The 15,982-nt window shown below is 50.6% G+C and overlaps 1 protein-coding gene across 1 annotated transcript in view; it reads right to left on the bottom strand.

Annotated features, from left to right (window-relative positions):
- The window catches only part of TNR (tenascin R), a gene marked incomplete at its 3' end in the record, with an annotated part of 354,737 nt that extends 340,516 nt beyond the window's left edge, over nucleotides 1-14,221 (bottom strand). The window contains exon 1 of the mRNA XM_012665247.1: nucleotides 13,705-14,221. The remainder of the gene's footprint in view (nucleotides 1-13,704) is intronic.
- Between the last annotated feature and the right edge of the window lie 1,761 nt (nucleotides 14,222-15,982).

Here is a 15,982-nt window from a genome sequence, read left to right as displayed (position 1 = left end):
CCAGAAGGAGAAACTCAAGGGCCACCCATGCATCTTGGCAGACCTCACAATCCTAGTCTTCCAGCTCCCTCCCTGAGACCCTCATATCCTGTGTGTGGCTGTTTTGCACTTTCCTTAGAAGGTTGCACCTTGATGAGTTTTTTTTTCCCCCTTCCTTCCATTTTTTTTTTAAAGATAATTTAAATTTTTATTAGGTGCTCAGCCGCAGTATAAATACCCCCATTGGAATTGCTGACACACAAATCAATAGGGAAGCATTTTCCCAGAGCGGAGCCTGGCATGGGAGCCTCCCAGCCACATTCTCTTTCCAGAAGCGAAGGAGTTGAATAAACAGAATAGACGATTTTCTCAAATAAGCCACAGTTAAAGAAAACAGAATCAGCATTCAGAGTTTCTGGTCTCAGGACTTTCTTTCTTTCTTTCGTTCCTTCTCTATCCCTCATTGTCACTAAACAGTCTTGCCTTTAACCTTTGTATTACCAATCAGAATGGTGTCATTTTTACGGAAGGAACTAGAAGAATCAGCATGGGAGGCTGAGAACTGGCTCCTGCTGTTAAAATGAGAACAGAACAGCATCTACCAAAGATGGGGGCTTGGCGGCTCTGCAGGTCCCCCGCACCCGCCCCAAGTCCACGTCCTCACCCTCTGGCTCGGAGACCTCACAGTAAAAGATGTGGTTAATATCAAAGAATATCTCAAAGTGATCAAACTTTGGTTGAACTGTGCCTTTAATTCTCTGATGAAAGGGGCAACTAACTGACATCCTACATCATAGTTTGGGATTTCGTGCCCAAAGCACTCGGAGCAGTTGGTGCCTCTCCCCACAGGCGCCCTGAGAGGAAGACCACATCCCAGCCCCTTTCAGCATCGTCTCCCACCATTCTCACCCCACCTGCACCGTGGCCAGTGTCCCTGTGTCCCAGCTGCGTCGCATCTCCCAGTTACCTCTCAGCTGCATTTTCTATGGCTCTGGGCCTTTGCACACACTGTTCTTCCCGCCGGGAGTGCCCTTTTCTCTTCTCTGGTTGGCCAAGTCCTGTGCGTCCTTAACACACACGTCACCTCCTTTGTGGAGCTTAATGGGACACCCCACGCAGAATGAGTGACCCTTCCCCATAGCTGGTTCCTAGACTCCAGCACTTCTTTGTGCTGTGACACGGTTACCCATTTTTGTGGCTCCCCCTCTACTCCAACCAGACTGGGAGACCCGCAAAGACAGAGTCCCCGTCTCAGTCAACTCCTCACCCAGGCTTTAGGAAAACGACTGGCTCACGGTAGCTTGTTGAAACAGAGAATGTGGGACTTCCCCTTCGTTCCTCGCTCAGCGGACCCCTGTGGACACCGCAGCGCCCCTGGCTGGGCCTGCGACTGCAGACAAGGCAGGGAAAGCCCCGCTCTCCCTGAGCGTGCGTTCTACCGGGAGGGAACCGACATTAAGGAAGACGTCAAATAAATACATATCATGGTGGCTGGTGATAAACGTGATAAATATAAACAAAGTGTGAGAGTGACAAGGAGAGCTATTTTAGGTACCATTGTTAGGGGTGGGCTTCTCAGTGGAGGTGACATTTGGGGCTAACAACCTGCCAGACACAGGCTTTGTCTTGCTAGCGGAGGAATGAGGTGCCGCTGGTCCCCCGTGTAGGGGCTGCGCTGAGGAACCCGGGTTCCCACGACGTCTGGCTGGGTGTGGGGACAAAGCCACAGCTGTTTGGCCTCCGTGGCGTTCAGCACTGACCTGCCGAGGGAGCTGCCTCAGAACACACTGCAGAAACGGAGAGACTCAGAGGCCCGGTGCCGACGTCTCTAAGGACACCCTTGCCCGGCCCTGTGCCCACAGAGACGCTGCAGAGCCCGGGGCAGCTATTTCTGCGTCTGGGCACCTGGGCAGCACCAGCCCGGTCCCAGCACAGCAAAGGGGCCTGCAAATGATTACACTGAGAGGCGCAAGGTAGTGAGGCTGTGAGCTCATTCTGTCACTTCGTACCTGTGCTACCTTGGACAAGTTACTGAGGCTCTATAGTAATTCTTCCATCTGTAAAATGGGAGTGATTAATAATAGTCATTTTGCTTACTTTCACCAATGATTTTTCAGATCAAATGTGATCTGTGTAACAGGACTATGAAAGCATAAAGCACAAGAAAAAATGCAAGAAATTATCCTTTCTAGTGGGGAAAGGCAATAAACATTTACAGAGTACCTATGAAGTGCCAAGAGCCCTATATATGCCACCTCGTTCAATTTTCATAAAATTCCTAAAGAGGTATTATCATCCCCATGTTAAAGACTGGAAAACGGAGGCTCAGAGAGGTTAAGTGACCTCACCAAGGGGGCACAGCTGGCAGGGCCAGGATTCAAACTCGGGTTCACTGTCTCCAGAACTCACACTTACTCTGCCTCCTCCTGCCTGGGGGTAGTTGCTCCAAGCCTGGGACGGATTCTCAGTCCTGAATCGTCTCATCCAGAGCTGTGAGGTGCCTGTCCCCAAAGTGTCCCCACTCAGCCCTCAATGAAAGAGCTAAACGCTGACCTCTAACCAAGCCTGCTCTGGGGCTCCCAGGCCCGCCTGCTCCGGTGCGTCTCTTGGCTTGGTTTGGTTTGCCGCCGTGTCTGGAGTGCTGTGGGTGGCTCTAAGCACTGAGCAGCCCACCTGCTGCTTCTGCTGACACTCTGTTGCCGTCTGCACTTCTGACTCCGAGCGGGGATCCGTCCGGGATGCCACTGAGCCGCCCTGCACCCCCGCCCACGCTGCCTGCCCTCCCTTAATCTCCCGGTGGCCCTAGCTACTGTTGGCGCTCAATTTATGGCCTCGCAGCCGAACGAGAAACCTCAACAGGAACAAAGTGTGCCTTGCTGCATCTGCCCTCCGTACCCCTGCCCAGCCGGCCCGGTCATCTGAGAATCTGAGATCTAGATCTAGATCTAGATCTAGATCATCTAGATCATCTAGATCATCTGAGAATCTATCACAGGAATTTCATTTCGCGTGACGGCAGATCGGAGTTAAAGGAAGTGGCCCACAGTGATGGGTAGCTACAACTTTGGCCCAGATAATCCCCAAAGTGAATAAGCCACAAAGCGAATGAGGTTTTTGTGGATAGATGAGAATGGGCACTACCTTGTGAGATTGGATGAAGGAAAGTGCATTTAGGAAAACTCATTTGCTTTGGACCTGAATTCTTTTCTCATCTTGAAGGAGTTAAACGAGGGTTTGTTGAAAAAGCAGAATGACTCCCCAAAGGAGGGCGGATAGCAGTGACAGCCGCAAGACCCAGAGAGAAGTAGTGACTGCTCCATCTTCCTTCAACGGGACCTCTGGGGCTCAAACCAAGCTTGTGAGGTCTGTGATTGGCCAAGCGTCTTGCATCACACTCTGGCAACGGGGAGGCTGGAAGGTTTCTGAGTGATGCTCAGAGACAGCACGGTCGTTAAGTGCACAGAATGCCTGGGTTCAAATCCTGGCTCTGCCATTTGTCATGTGTCTTTGGGCAAATTTTGTAAACTCTGTGCCTTAGTTTTTCTACCTATAAAACGGGGATAATAATAGCACCTCACTCGAAAGGTGATTGCATTCAAAAGATTCAATGCATGTGTAGACTGTATAGATTAAGTTTCTATGCAAGTACTTAGATCATTGCCTGACAGTTTTTATCACATATTTGTTAGCAACTATTATGCTACTGAAAAATAGATATGGAGCTATTTTTGGATCCAGCTGGCGATTCATGGGCCCAGGAGATCCTAAACATCCTCAGATCAGATCTTGGGTAAGCACTCGCCACAGTTTATACTTGTTGCTGAGACTGCCTGCAGAGCGAGATGTAAAACTTCAGAAATGAAAGGCGATCTTCCCTTTCTTGCTGCCTTTCGCCACTGGCAAATGATCCCTTTAGCAACATTTGACCTTAAGAACTTAAAAAGGAAAAGGTTAAAACGTTTCAAGAGCAGAGTCCCTCCCCAGCATGCCCACCGCCACAGAGTTAGGGAAGGCAGCTGGGATCCTGCGTCCCTCCGTCAATTGGAGTCACCAGGGCTCACAGGACCCCACCGGGAAATCGTGGGAGCGGAGAGAGGTCTGCACTGCTCACTGTCCCCCAGGTGCTGCTGGGGGCTGGGAGGAGGTCCTGCTGGGACAGAGGGAAGACACGGCCAGGGAAGCCCCCGCAGCCCCTCTTGGCGGCCTCAGCCCCTTGCTCCCCCAGTCTCCAAGGATGGCTGCCTGAGCCTTTCATTGGCACTAGGTTAAGCTGATAAAATGCAAATGAAAAAAGGGGTGGGGGTGGGGAGGAGGGTAAGGCGACTCTCGCTTTGCATTTTAATAACACAGGCACTGTGGCTCGGACCATTTTTAATGAGAGACTGGCTGATAGTGGTCTCCTCCCCAGCCCCACTCACTGCACACCGGGCCCAGATCGGCAGCACCCTTTCCTCACCTCCAGAATGGTCCGCCGGGCCCCTCCCTTAGAAGGAGGGTGACCAGGGACGAAACCCACCCCCTCGGCATGATTTGCTGGCCTCTGGAGGGTCAGTCTGGAAGGGCATCCCCAGCCACCCAAAGACACCCCCAGGGCAGCAGTGCCCCAGGCGGGCTGCATTGCTGCCTCTTGGCTTCGCCGGGACCCAGTTCTGAGGACACAGACAGGCCCCACTGCAAGGGCAGCTCCATGGAGGTGAGAGCTGTCCTGTTTGGTCAGCCAGCCTTCCCCTGAGCTGCGGGCCCAGAGCTGCAGCCCAGAGGCCTTGCACCCCCGAGGCGAGCTGGCGACAGTTTGAGAAGAGAACAGGCTCAAGTCCTCTGCCTGTTTCGAGAACACACCTGTTTCCGCAGCTGGTCTCGGGACGCACGGGGCCTCCCTGGCCCACAGAGAGAACACATATCAAAGCAGCCTGTGCCCCTGACCTCCCCGCTCAGACTGCGCCCCTTCTGCCTCAGACGCTCCCGTCAAGCGAGAACTCTGTGAATTGAAGACCTTCTATGTGCCATGTAAGGGCTGCCTCACTTATAAGCCTTCATGCAGAAAACGACATCTCATTTAACCCACGCAGCAATTCTAAGAGGCAGGAACTAGTTACCCTATTTCATGGGTGAGGAAACTGAGGCTCAGAGAAGTCCAGTGATTTCCCCAAGGCTGCACAGCTAGTAAGTGGCAGAGCCAAGATTCGAACTCTTGCGGGGCTGGGCTTGATGGAGTGTCTCTGCCTGCCCAGCATGGGCAGTAGGGGAAGCAAGGTCGGAGGAGACTGGCAGGGGGTGGGGCCGGTCAGGCGGCTTTGCCGTGGCATCCCATCTGGAGCTCTGGGGAGCAGAAACCTGGCAGCCTCCGAGGCAGATGAAAAGCCAGCCTTCCTCCAATTGTTTTACTTAAAGCCAGGCTGCTGACTGTTTGAAGCCACTTGGTTTTGGCAGTGCTTTTTCCTTTTCTCTCTTTCCTCGCTGCTTTTCAGCAGCCCTCTGAGCTAACGGGAGCGCATCATTGCTGGGCGTCTCGGTGGCGGATGCTCGGAAGACCTCTGCCTCTCCCGCCCGGGGCTGGCTGCAGAGCCGCGTGGGAGCAGGTGGGCGCACATGCTCGTGGACGGCTCTGGCTTGCAGAGAGGCAGGAAGCCTTGCATTGATCTGCACCTGAAGGAGAGATACAGATGAAGTCTTTTGCTTTTATAGCGAGTTTCGCAAGCATTAAACTTCATTTATATCTCTATAAATGTATACGGCTTTGAACGGGAGGCTTTATGGTTTGGTTTATAAGTTCCATCTCTCTGAGCCATAGACTAGGTCACCGCGAGGAGACGGTCCCTTTAGAGACAGCCCTGGCCTCTGCCCTTTTCAGCATAGCCATTTATTTGCAGGGCTCTCATCTGGTGTTCAGGGCCCTGTCCCTCTGCCCAGCTGGCCACCTTCACCACCTAGGCAGACGTGGGCTCTCCAGCCCTGCCCCTTCCTCTGCCTGCACGAGCCCTCACCCCCGCTCACAGCTGGCCAGACCATCAGGAAGAGGTGCAGAGGCCACTGGGCTGTCAGCTGACTTCCTCTCCACACCTGCCCCTCGGTCAGGGTGCCACTGCTGACCTTGGTATTGACAAGCTCACAGGGGACATCAGGCAGCACTTAAACAGGACAGGCTGGCAAAACTTGGCTTATAAAGGTGTATGTTTTACAGAAATCGGTTTAGATAAACAGACCGTCCACACAAACAAACGCTGGCGCTCAGTGGCTGGCAGTAGCTTCTCTCCCGATGCGCTTGCGGAGATAAATTCAAGGTAATCTATATAAACTCAAGCCTTTGAAATTGCACACCATCAAAAAATTCAAACAATTACTCGAGGCCAGCCAGGAGGTGGCTGTTAGATGTTCTTCTTATGGAAAACATAATTATAAAGGAAGGGAAAATGTTTCATAAATAAAACTCAGAATGGCAGAAGAACCTGGAGGGAGGAGAAGGTAGGAGAAAAGGAAGCCAAAGGTTCGTGGTCCCCAGCTGAGCACGGAACGGTGCTCAAAACCCACTGTCTCCTTCAGGCTCGAATTAATTTCAGCCTGGTACAATTTCTAGGTAATTAATTGGCAAGAGGCATCTTTCAGATATTTTTAAATATCAGCCTGCCGGGCTCTTGGTGCTAAAAGAGTAGAGGAAAAAATAGCCAACACATGCTCCTAAAATCAAGGTGATGTGAGACAAGGGCCGACCCAACCCGTTAGCACTGGAGGGGAATGTAAAATCCAGGTCAGCCCGGATAATCGTTAGCTTGCTAAAACAGCAAGTCCGGGGCTGCGCCCAATCCGCGGGCCGTATTAAATAGCACGTGGCACAACCGTTCACAGAGGACTCGTTCCACGCCAGGCACCGTACTGGGCACTGTGTACCATGCCCCATTTAATTCTCATAAGAACCCCTTAAAGAAGACATGCTGATCTCTGCAGGCTTCTGACGAGGAAGCTCAGATTAAGACAGGTTAAGTAACTGCCCGAGGTCACAGGGTCAGTACTTGGTGGAGCAGGAATTTGAAGTCAAGCTTCCCGTTAATAACCCGCCAGGTCTTGCTTCTTGCTGCCTCTGCCTGGTGGGCTCTGTGTGCGTGTGGCCCAGGGAGGGAAAGGGTATGGCTAAGGCACACACAGCAGCCAGGAGCAGAAGAGCTTAGGCTCTGTTCCAAACAGATTGGGTTCAAAACCAGCCCTGCGACCTACTGGCTGTGTGGCCTTGGGCAAGCTAGTTAGCCTCTCTGAACCTCTCAAGAGCTTCGTTTCTCTCATCTATTTGTTCTCTTTCTATGTTCTTCATGGGAAAAAGGGACTATCTCAACTCATTTTGTGCCTGACCAGGGTCTCCTTTCTCACTTGGCTGGAGAAGAAGGCTTTCTTTGCCAACCTTTCTTCTAGGTTGCTACGAGGATTAGATAAGAGAACTTACGTGCAACACTTAGTGCATTGGCCCTCACACAGCGACCACCAATAAATATGAGAGCTACCATATTGCCCAGCCTGGTACAGTGCCTGCCGCCCCATGAGCACTCCATAAATCATAGTTGTTATTATTATTAAAAAGGTAACAAATATGGGAACTCTTGTACCTAGGTTGAGCAGAATCAACAGAAAATCAGGAAACTTTTAAAGGGCGCTACTACATACAAGGCCCCATGCTTGGCTCTCCTAGCCCTTGTAGAATAGGTGATCTGGGCGGGGATGTTTTCATATATAAAGACGAGCAATAATGCAAGATGTAACGTTCCTCTACAGATGCTTGAGATGAATCACAAGCAAGTCATCGTCAATTGCCAAATAAATGATAAAAGCAATATTGAAAAAGCATTGAAGATGCAGGCTTTGGACCTGGGTTTGAGTCCCTGCTCTGCCATTTCTTAGCTGTAAAAAGTTGAGCAAACCACTTAAGACCACTATGCCTCAGTTTTCTCATCTGTAAAATGGGGATAATAGTATCTGTCATAATGTTTTAGCCACCAAATGATAAAGTATTTAAAGTGTGCATTAATAGTAACAACAGCAAACATTTGCTGACGGCATACTCTGTGCCAAACACTTGACTAAAACTCATTGTAAGCACTCAGGTAAATGCTGGCTGGAGTTGTCATTAAGCAAAAGATTCAAGTTGCCAGAGCCCAGGAATGTGAATGTTTAGGTGGATTAGGATCAAAGACCAAATTCCAGCCCAGAGATGTTGCTAAGCTGTTGTCAAACGCTAGCCATCCTGGGCTGATGATGTCCTGAGACCAATGTTCCGGACTTTTCTCCCTTTGTCTCCCCCATACCATCTAGTATGAGGAGGACACATCCAGATTAAAAGAACCACCAATTCTTCCTGGGTCCTGGTAATAACCTTTTATTGAATCATCTACAGCCAGCGCGTGAGATGTTATTACAGAAGCCACGTCAGGGCGAGCTTGACGGTGCCCTGCTCTAGGATAGACGTCCCCAGGAAATCAGGCTAGAATCCGTCACAAACTGTAGCGAGTCTGTTGGCTCATTTGTCCCTGACCTCAGACTCCTCCCTCATGATGCAGTCTCACCTTATAATGCATAACCCAGAGACATCCCCCAAAGGGTGGGGGCTGCACCCCTCCCTGTCTGCTGGGCCCTGTCTGGAATAAGACTGGGACACTTCATGGGGGAGAGCAGAGGAGAGTTTAGCATCCAAATTCACTTCAGCTGCGTCTGTGTACACATTAATCACGAAGCTCTGAATACAAGGGATGGAGCAAATTGAATCCAGGTGCACCTGAAACAGCCCAAGCTTCCATTGGTGGGTGGATGGATAAACAGAATGTGGTATGTGTATTCAGTGGAATATGATTCAGCCATAAAGAAGAAGGAAGTCCTGACACTGCTGCAACATGGACGAACCTTGAAGACAGTATGCTTTGTAAAATGATCAGGATACAAAAGGACAAATATTGCATGACTCCACTTATATGCGGTACCTAGAGCAGCCATGTTCACAGAGACAGAAAGTAGAGTGATGGCTGCCAGGGGCTGGGGGGAGAGGAAATACGGAGCTATGTTTAACGGGTACGAAGACTCAGTTTGGGAAAATGAAAAAGTTCTGAAGACGGATGGTGGTGACGGTGTCACAGCAACGTGAATGTACTTACTGCCCTGAGCTACGCACTTAAAAATGGTTAAAATAGTAAATAGAAAAAAAGGAGGGGGAGAGAAGAGGGCAAAGCTGTTTGGACTCCCTTTGCCAACCGGCATCTCAGCAACTTGCTGTGTTCAAACTTTATCAGTACAGTTCTAGTTCAAAGTCGTGTTCTAAGGTAAAATGCAGTGATTTTTATGTACAGTTGGAAATAGCTTTTAAAGAACTCCATTCCAATTCTCCCTTCCCCACTAAACTTGCTCTTAGGAAGATGGTCCTCTAGGTGGGCCGGGACTCTCATGTTGTCTTCGTTAACTTACCCATAATCAGGATGCGGCAGGGGTGTGTCTCTGCACGTCTGCCAGATCACTACCGGAATTGGCTTTGGGGACACGATTCAACTTCTGTCCTTCTGCACTAGGGAGGCCTCGCTTTGGCTGTCCTCTAACTTGCATGACCTGCTGGCTTAGCAAGCTATCCCCCACTCCATGGGACCCCAGCTGGGGGAGATGGCTCAGGAGCCGTCCCCTGAGAGAGCTGGCCGGGAGCTCTGCGCGCATTCTCCGAGCAAGTGAACCCAGAACGGGGCAAAGCCCTGGAAGAAGGTGCTACAGCAAAGTTTCCAACTAGAGGGGTGCAGAGGACATAGTTACCCACTGAGCATGTTCATAGTTCTGTGATCTACCTGCACAAATTTTGAGGTCTACCAAAGACTCTGATTTGCTGATCGATCTGCCAGGCTGAGGACCCGTGTGCAAACAGCGCACAAAATGCTCCATTTCAGCCGGTGGTCCTTAAACCAGAGATGAGGCGGAAGAGAATTGGACAGGCAAGGTATCAGGACTGGTGGTGTATGTATGCGTTTGTGTGCAGATATCATGCACCTGAGCACACACACACGCGCACACACACACGCACACACACATTCACTAAAGTCAGCAAAACCTCCGGGTGACTCCATTCCTTCTCAATGGTAAAGTAGGAGAGTAATTCCTCACCCAGCCCACAGCCTCGAGATGGAAGCAGGGTGAATGGAGACATCCTGGACGGAGCTACGATGGTACATGGGTCTCTACAAGTGGCTTCTTCTAAAGCCACTCTTAAAAAAGGGGGAACAGCACCCCATCAACCGTGATCTCCGTGGGTGCGGCTGAATTTCAGAGCATAAGCACTATCACGGTGAACTCTCCTCTCTGCCTCTGCTGAGCTCACATGGGTGCTCTGCCCTCAGCTCACTCTCCTGGAGCCCGGATGAGGTGACGCATGACCAGCCATCTGAGCACTGAATTCCAAGTTTTTAGAAGAAATTCTAATATAATCTCCACAAACTATATCATCAAATAACTCAGGTCAGCTCAGAGGCAGGTACCTACAGGGGGGGCTTCTATGGTTTCTGCTTGGATTTGAGTGTTGGCTTCCATGAACACAATTGAAATGACCACCTGAATTTCCAGCACCATGACTTTAAAATGGGGTGCACCCCTCCCCCACCCTGTCTGCCACCTACCCAGTAATGGTCGCCTCAGAACCCTGAGATGTTCTTTGAAAAGTCTAGGGCCCACACGACACATCTACTAAGTGATCCATTTAGCAATACATTTCCACTGCAGAATGTAGAAGTGTAAGCTATGGTGATAGAAGTTAGAAAGAGATCGAGTCGAGGGAGAGAAAGATTGATTGGAAGGAAGCACAAGGAAACTTATGTATATCTTGTTAGAGATAGAGATTGAATCGGGGTACCTGATTGTGACAGCTTACTTATTTGAATACTCAAGATCGGTGCATTGTTATCATATGCAAATTATACCTTAATTTTTTTTAAAAAAAGTAACAATGGCCCTTTCCAGGTCAAAGATGGCAACCTATGGCCGTGGAGAATAGGGCGGGATGGCTGACCGCCTCCTTCCCTCCAGCTTTCCCCACCATCTCTCATCTCCCCGGGTCCCGACGGCAGCTTAGCAGAGTCCCCCCTGCACAGCGAAGGAGGGTTGGACGTAAGAACACAGCGGCTTTCTCTCCACAATGCTGGCCAGATGTGAGGGATAGGGCTGCTGGGGGAGTGGTTTTGTGTGCGGGGTGGGTTTGCATCCAGTTTCCCCCTCCCTCCTCGTCTAGGATTTCTGCAGGTGGTCAGAGCTCAGCCCCCTCCTTCTCCTTACGCATTCTCCCCACGTACTAAGCCACAGAGGACTCAGTGAGGCTGGTCCCAGAGAAGGCTCACAGGAGACTAAAGTTACCAAACACCTAAAGCCGAGACACCTATGGCAACGTGCCCCAGGAAGGGAGACTTCAACCGGGATTTCTGGGGCGAGGCGATGTGGCAGTCAGGCACGTGACATCAGTCCAGCCTGGAGGGCACCAGCCCAGGCCTCTGTCTTTGCAATAAACCCAGAGAGCTGTTCCCCGGGCTCCTGGCCATCTTCTTGGCTGGGAACTGAAAGCCAGCAGCACCCTGAGCCCTCTGGCCGATTCTCATTCTTCACCAGGGAGGCCGTTGCTCCACACTGAGTTCACTGAAAGGCTTTGGCTGCAAGTCTGCCCACTGGGGAGCCATCCATCCCGTCTTTCCTGCACATGAGCATATCTGCACTTCGTAGGTGGCAGGATATTAGCAGACCAGAAGTTCTATTTCCGTTTTTGCTGCCCTCTGAACTCACACTTTAAACATCCACGTCTCCCCATTTATAAAATGGGTCCAGTAATATCACTAAGCACTTCTTTGAGAGAGGATTCAGGGGCATTAGTGAGATAATGGCCACTAAGTATGGTGACTTCAGTAATAAACTGTGGCTTTGGACAGCGTCCACTGCAAGGGCATGATTGTTTTTAAAACCTTCAAGGGATGTGTCACACAAAAATCCGTCTACTCACTTGTTCAAACTGGAAGATTTCAAGGACAGAAGGATTTGGGAGAGTTGAAATATTGAATGAGTCAGTGTTGGTTTCTGATGCTCAGCATTTGTCTATTTCAATCTTTGTCCCCTAGCATTACAACCTGTGACTTCACTCTCTTTTCCTCGCTGCATTCTACTTCCTGTCATTCCAGGGAGATGCTGATGTTTCTGGATCCAACACTAAGCATAGTAAAAAAAAAAAAAAAAAGCGGTGCCGTTTCACTAGAACTAAGCCTCTCACCCAGAAGGTTCCCCAACCAGAAGCAGAGACTATTTTCTTCGTCTTAAAGGAGGAGCCCAGGATGCTGAATTAAAAGGAAGACAAAGCGTCACCACACTAGGCTTCATTCGGTGTTGGAAAGAGCCAACCCCTCCCCGGCCTTTGCATCTCCCTTCCCTCTCCATACTGGAAGAAAGTGACCAGAACCTTAAACAGTTAGAGTCCAAATCAAGGCAAGCCTTGCTCTTAGAAGAAGCCACATCTTTTTAAAGTCCCCTATAGCATGTTGGCTCCATGGAGACCTGGATGATTGAAGGAAATGCCCAGCACCACTTGTTGAACGACCCCACCCAAGTAGGTACAGGCAGGAGTGAAGGGGGATGGGCAGGGGGTGGTGTCTTCCACCCAAACCAAGGCAGACTCAGGGAATTGCTCGAACATGCTCAGAAAGGCAGGAAGTGGAGGAGACAGAGAGTACCTTGCAAAAAGTAGAAGCCGTGAAGTACGAAGCAATAATGAGCTTCTGTTTGCGGAGCCCTCAGTGCTGGAGGGGGCAGAGTACCCGTTCAAGCCCTCCTGAGTCTGGGACTAATCCAAGTTCGTTTCTGCCTCCCTAGACATGTGGAGTCAAGCCTTTCTTCTGAGCAGCTTTCCACTGCCAGATGCCCCAGAAAACAGGGCAGAACAGACTTTGTCCTCTTTGCAACCACTCATAACCCAGGGTAACAGAGAAGTGGAGGGCACCCCCTGCCTCCTTGCAAATATAGCGTAGTCCGCATCAGCCAACCTCTGCAAAGCTCAAGACGCTGGCACTTTCCTACCACCATGAAGTCAGAGGGACCTCAGCCCCACAAGCCACCCCAGCCCGAGGCTAACCTGTTGCACCTGCCCACTTGCCATGGGTTCGCACCAGGAGAGAAAGGAAGAGGTCAGGGTGGGCTCTCTGCACAGCAGGAACCCAGGGAATCCTGGGGAAATTGACGTTTTAAAAACCAGTTCAAGTTCTCTCAAAGGAGCATAACTTTTAACTCTACCTCCACTCCCGAGCCCCCCAGGCCTCCTTTGCCACACTTTGTCACCATGGATGGCTTGTCGGGAGAGAGTTAAAGAAGGTACGCGACTAATTCCCCAAACCCTCCCTCTTTTCTACATACAAAAAGAGCAGCCCTCCACGGAGACATGCAGAAACCACCAGCAATTTAGCTCAGACCTCACCTGTCTTATGCAACAGTACACACACACACACACACACACGCACGCACATCAGCAAGGCCAGAGTCCACAGCCCCCTTTAATTCGGTAGACATAGTTTTGCACGTTTCTTTTCCCTACGCAGAACCCGGCTCTACTGGCAGCAGAGAGACAGATGTAACCTTAGTGCCAAACGCCTTGCAGGAACACACAGACACACAGGAACCGAAACGCATCTCATAGCTCTCCTTGGTGCTGAAATCACGTTAGCGAGGAAATCAAATGAGCCAGAGCTCTGGACTTACCCGGGCTGGGGGTGGGCGGCCAGAGCCGGAGGAGCTTCCTGGGAAGAGAATTCCTGACTGTTCGGCTGGAGGCAGCTGATGCACTCACCTAGAGAGCCCACCTCTCTCCCTTCTCTTCCCTTCCTCCTTTACTGGGAGGACGAGAGGAGGCTCCAGGAAAGAAATGAAACCCGAGCTGGCAGGGCTCTGGGTGGAAGGAGAAAGAGGAGACAACCAAAATAAGATCAAAAACTCAGGTGGCTTCACTCCACTAGTGGTAATTCCTCGGGTCAGGGAGGACCCTCTTCTCTCACTCTCCCTGGGTCTGCCCCTGTCTCCGTCTCTGCGTGTTGAGCCAACAGGCTTAGCACAGTCGGTGCCTGCCTCTGACGTGAGAGGAGGAAGCCTGGGACTGCTCTGCTGTCTCTCTCTCTCTCTCTCACGCGCTCTCTCTTTTCCCCTCTTGCTGAAATTTCAGCAGCACGATATTTTTTTAAGCCTCTGTTTTTTCCATCCCCCTACAAGCAGCCCCCTAGTGGACAGAAAAGAAAAGCAACCTGAGTCCTCTTTGCCAGTCCAGACTCCTGCACCCACGAACTCCTGGCAGCTGCCTCCGCACAGCCAGCGTCCTGCAGAAGACAGAGACCTCCCTCTGGCCAACTCAGAGGGAGAGAGAGAGGGAGAGGACAGGAGCTTTTGCAGATCCTTTGCCCACGATCGCAGGAGAAGTCAAGGGTGGAATAAGATGGGGGAGTGGCTGGGACAGATTGTTTGGGAGCAAGGTCAGCTGTGGGGTTCCCAAGTGGTTTAAGGTCCTGGCTCAACAGAAGGAGGCCTCCGAAGAGTCAGGCTGTGCGGCCAGGGAGTGTGTGCCAGCAGCACCGCCGGGGACGGGAGTGCTTGCAGAGACAGGGACGCGGGGAACCAAGGACACGATATCTCACTGGCACCCCCTCTGATCACATAATAGGGCTTTTTTAAAAGCCGGTGAGAAAAATATCTGGGAAGACACGGCCTGAGATCATCTCAGAAACAGAGACAGAAGTGACCTGGACAAGCATCCGTGGAGAACCCCAGCGGGGAAGGGGGGCCGAGGGGTCCCTGCGCACGGGGATGGCTAAGCCTGCTTTCAACGCACAGGCTCAGCCTCTGGGGAGAGTCCTCGGCCTGCATCTGCACACTCGGATCCTGGTTTCAGGCCGCCACTCGCTGACTGGACATTCTGCTGCTCTGTGGCTGAGTCTCAGTGTTTGTAAAATGTGGATAATGCTGCCCCCTCCCTACTGAATAGGAACGCTGAGGGACTGGAATGATGCGCAGACACAGAACCTCAGCGTTGGCAGGGAATTTAAAAGTAATCTTATCCAAACATTCTTCTTACATTGGATCTATGCCTGCAAACAATAATAGCTAGCATCTATAGAGTGCTCACACCAGGTGCTAGGCACTGTTATTTAGCTCATTGACGTCATACAATAATCCTACCATGGAGATACTATTATCGCCATTCCATAGACTAGGAAACTGAGGCACAAAGGGATGAAATAATTTTCCCAAGATCAATCATTAGTAAATATCAGGGATGGGTCTGGAACATGGGCCATCTGACTCTGGAGCTTCCTCTTTTAACTACCGTGTGCCATAAATGTACACTTCAGAAGGGACAGCATCTGAAGTAAATGGAAGAGAGAACCATGGTTGTCATTGCTTTTATTTATAATAAAATTCCTAGATTGTTGTAATAAATTTATATGTGGCTGAGTTTTTAAAATAAAATATTTACAACTATGGTGCCAAACAAACTGTGGAAATTGCTGTAACTGATGAGAATCTCCTAAGAAAACTAATTCTCTTGATGATGTGGGTAGTTTCACATATACAAACTGGTTGTAAATCTCATGAAACTGGAAACTATGGGCTTCAACATCAATTCAAAAGACACAGCACTCGATATCTGCACCCAAAGCAGGTGGCTGCCCAGCGCCTGACGCAGTGCAGAGACGGAGCCCGCCACGTGAAGAATGGAAATGTTGCAATGCGCTCGGCTAATACGCGCCCAGCAAGATCCTGACATTTTCTTCAGAATCCCAGAATAATGAATTCCTTACCTAAGGTGGCTTATTTTTTCTGACTTTCTTTAGATCCGAAGAGAAAAGGGCTGGGCAAAGATGGGATGCGATGGTTAACAAATCATGGTCCTGTGCTCATGGCGTTTGCAGTTCCTCAGTCGGGGACAGAAGGGCGAGAAACAGACCAGGACGGTCCAGGAGCCGCATGCTGAGACACGTGGAGGTGCGAT

This window comes from Propithecus coquereli, unplaced genomic scaffold, assembly GCF_000956105.1.
Source record: "Propithecus coquereli isolate 6110/MARCELLA unplaced genomic scaffold, Pcoq_1.0 Scaffold985, whole genome shotgun sequence".
Classification (NCBI taxonomy): Eukaryota; Metazoa; Chordata; class Mammalia; order Primates; family Indriidae; genus Propithecus; species Propithecus coquereli.
Note: the sequence above shows the minus strand (reverse complement) of the source record. Positions and strands in the feature narration are given on the sequence as shown.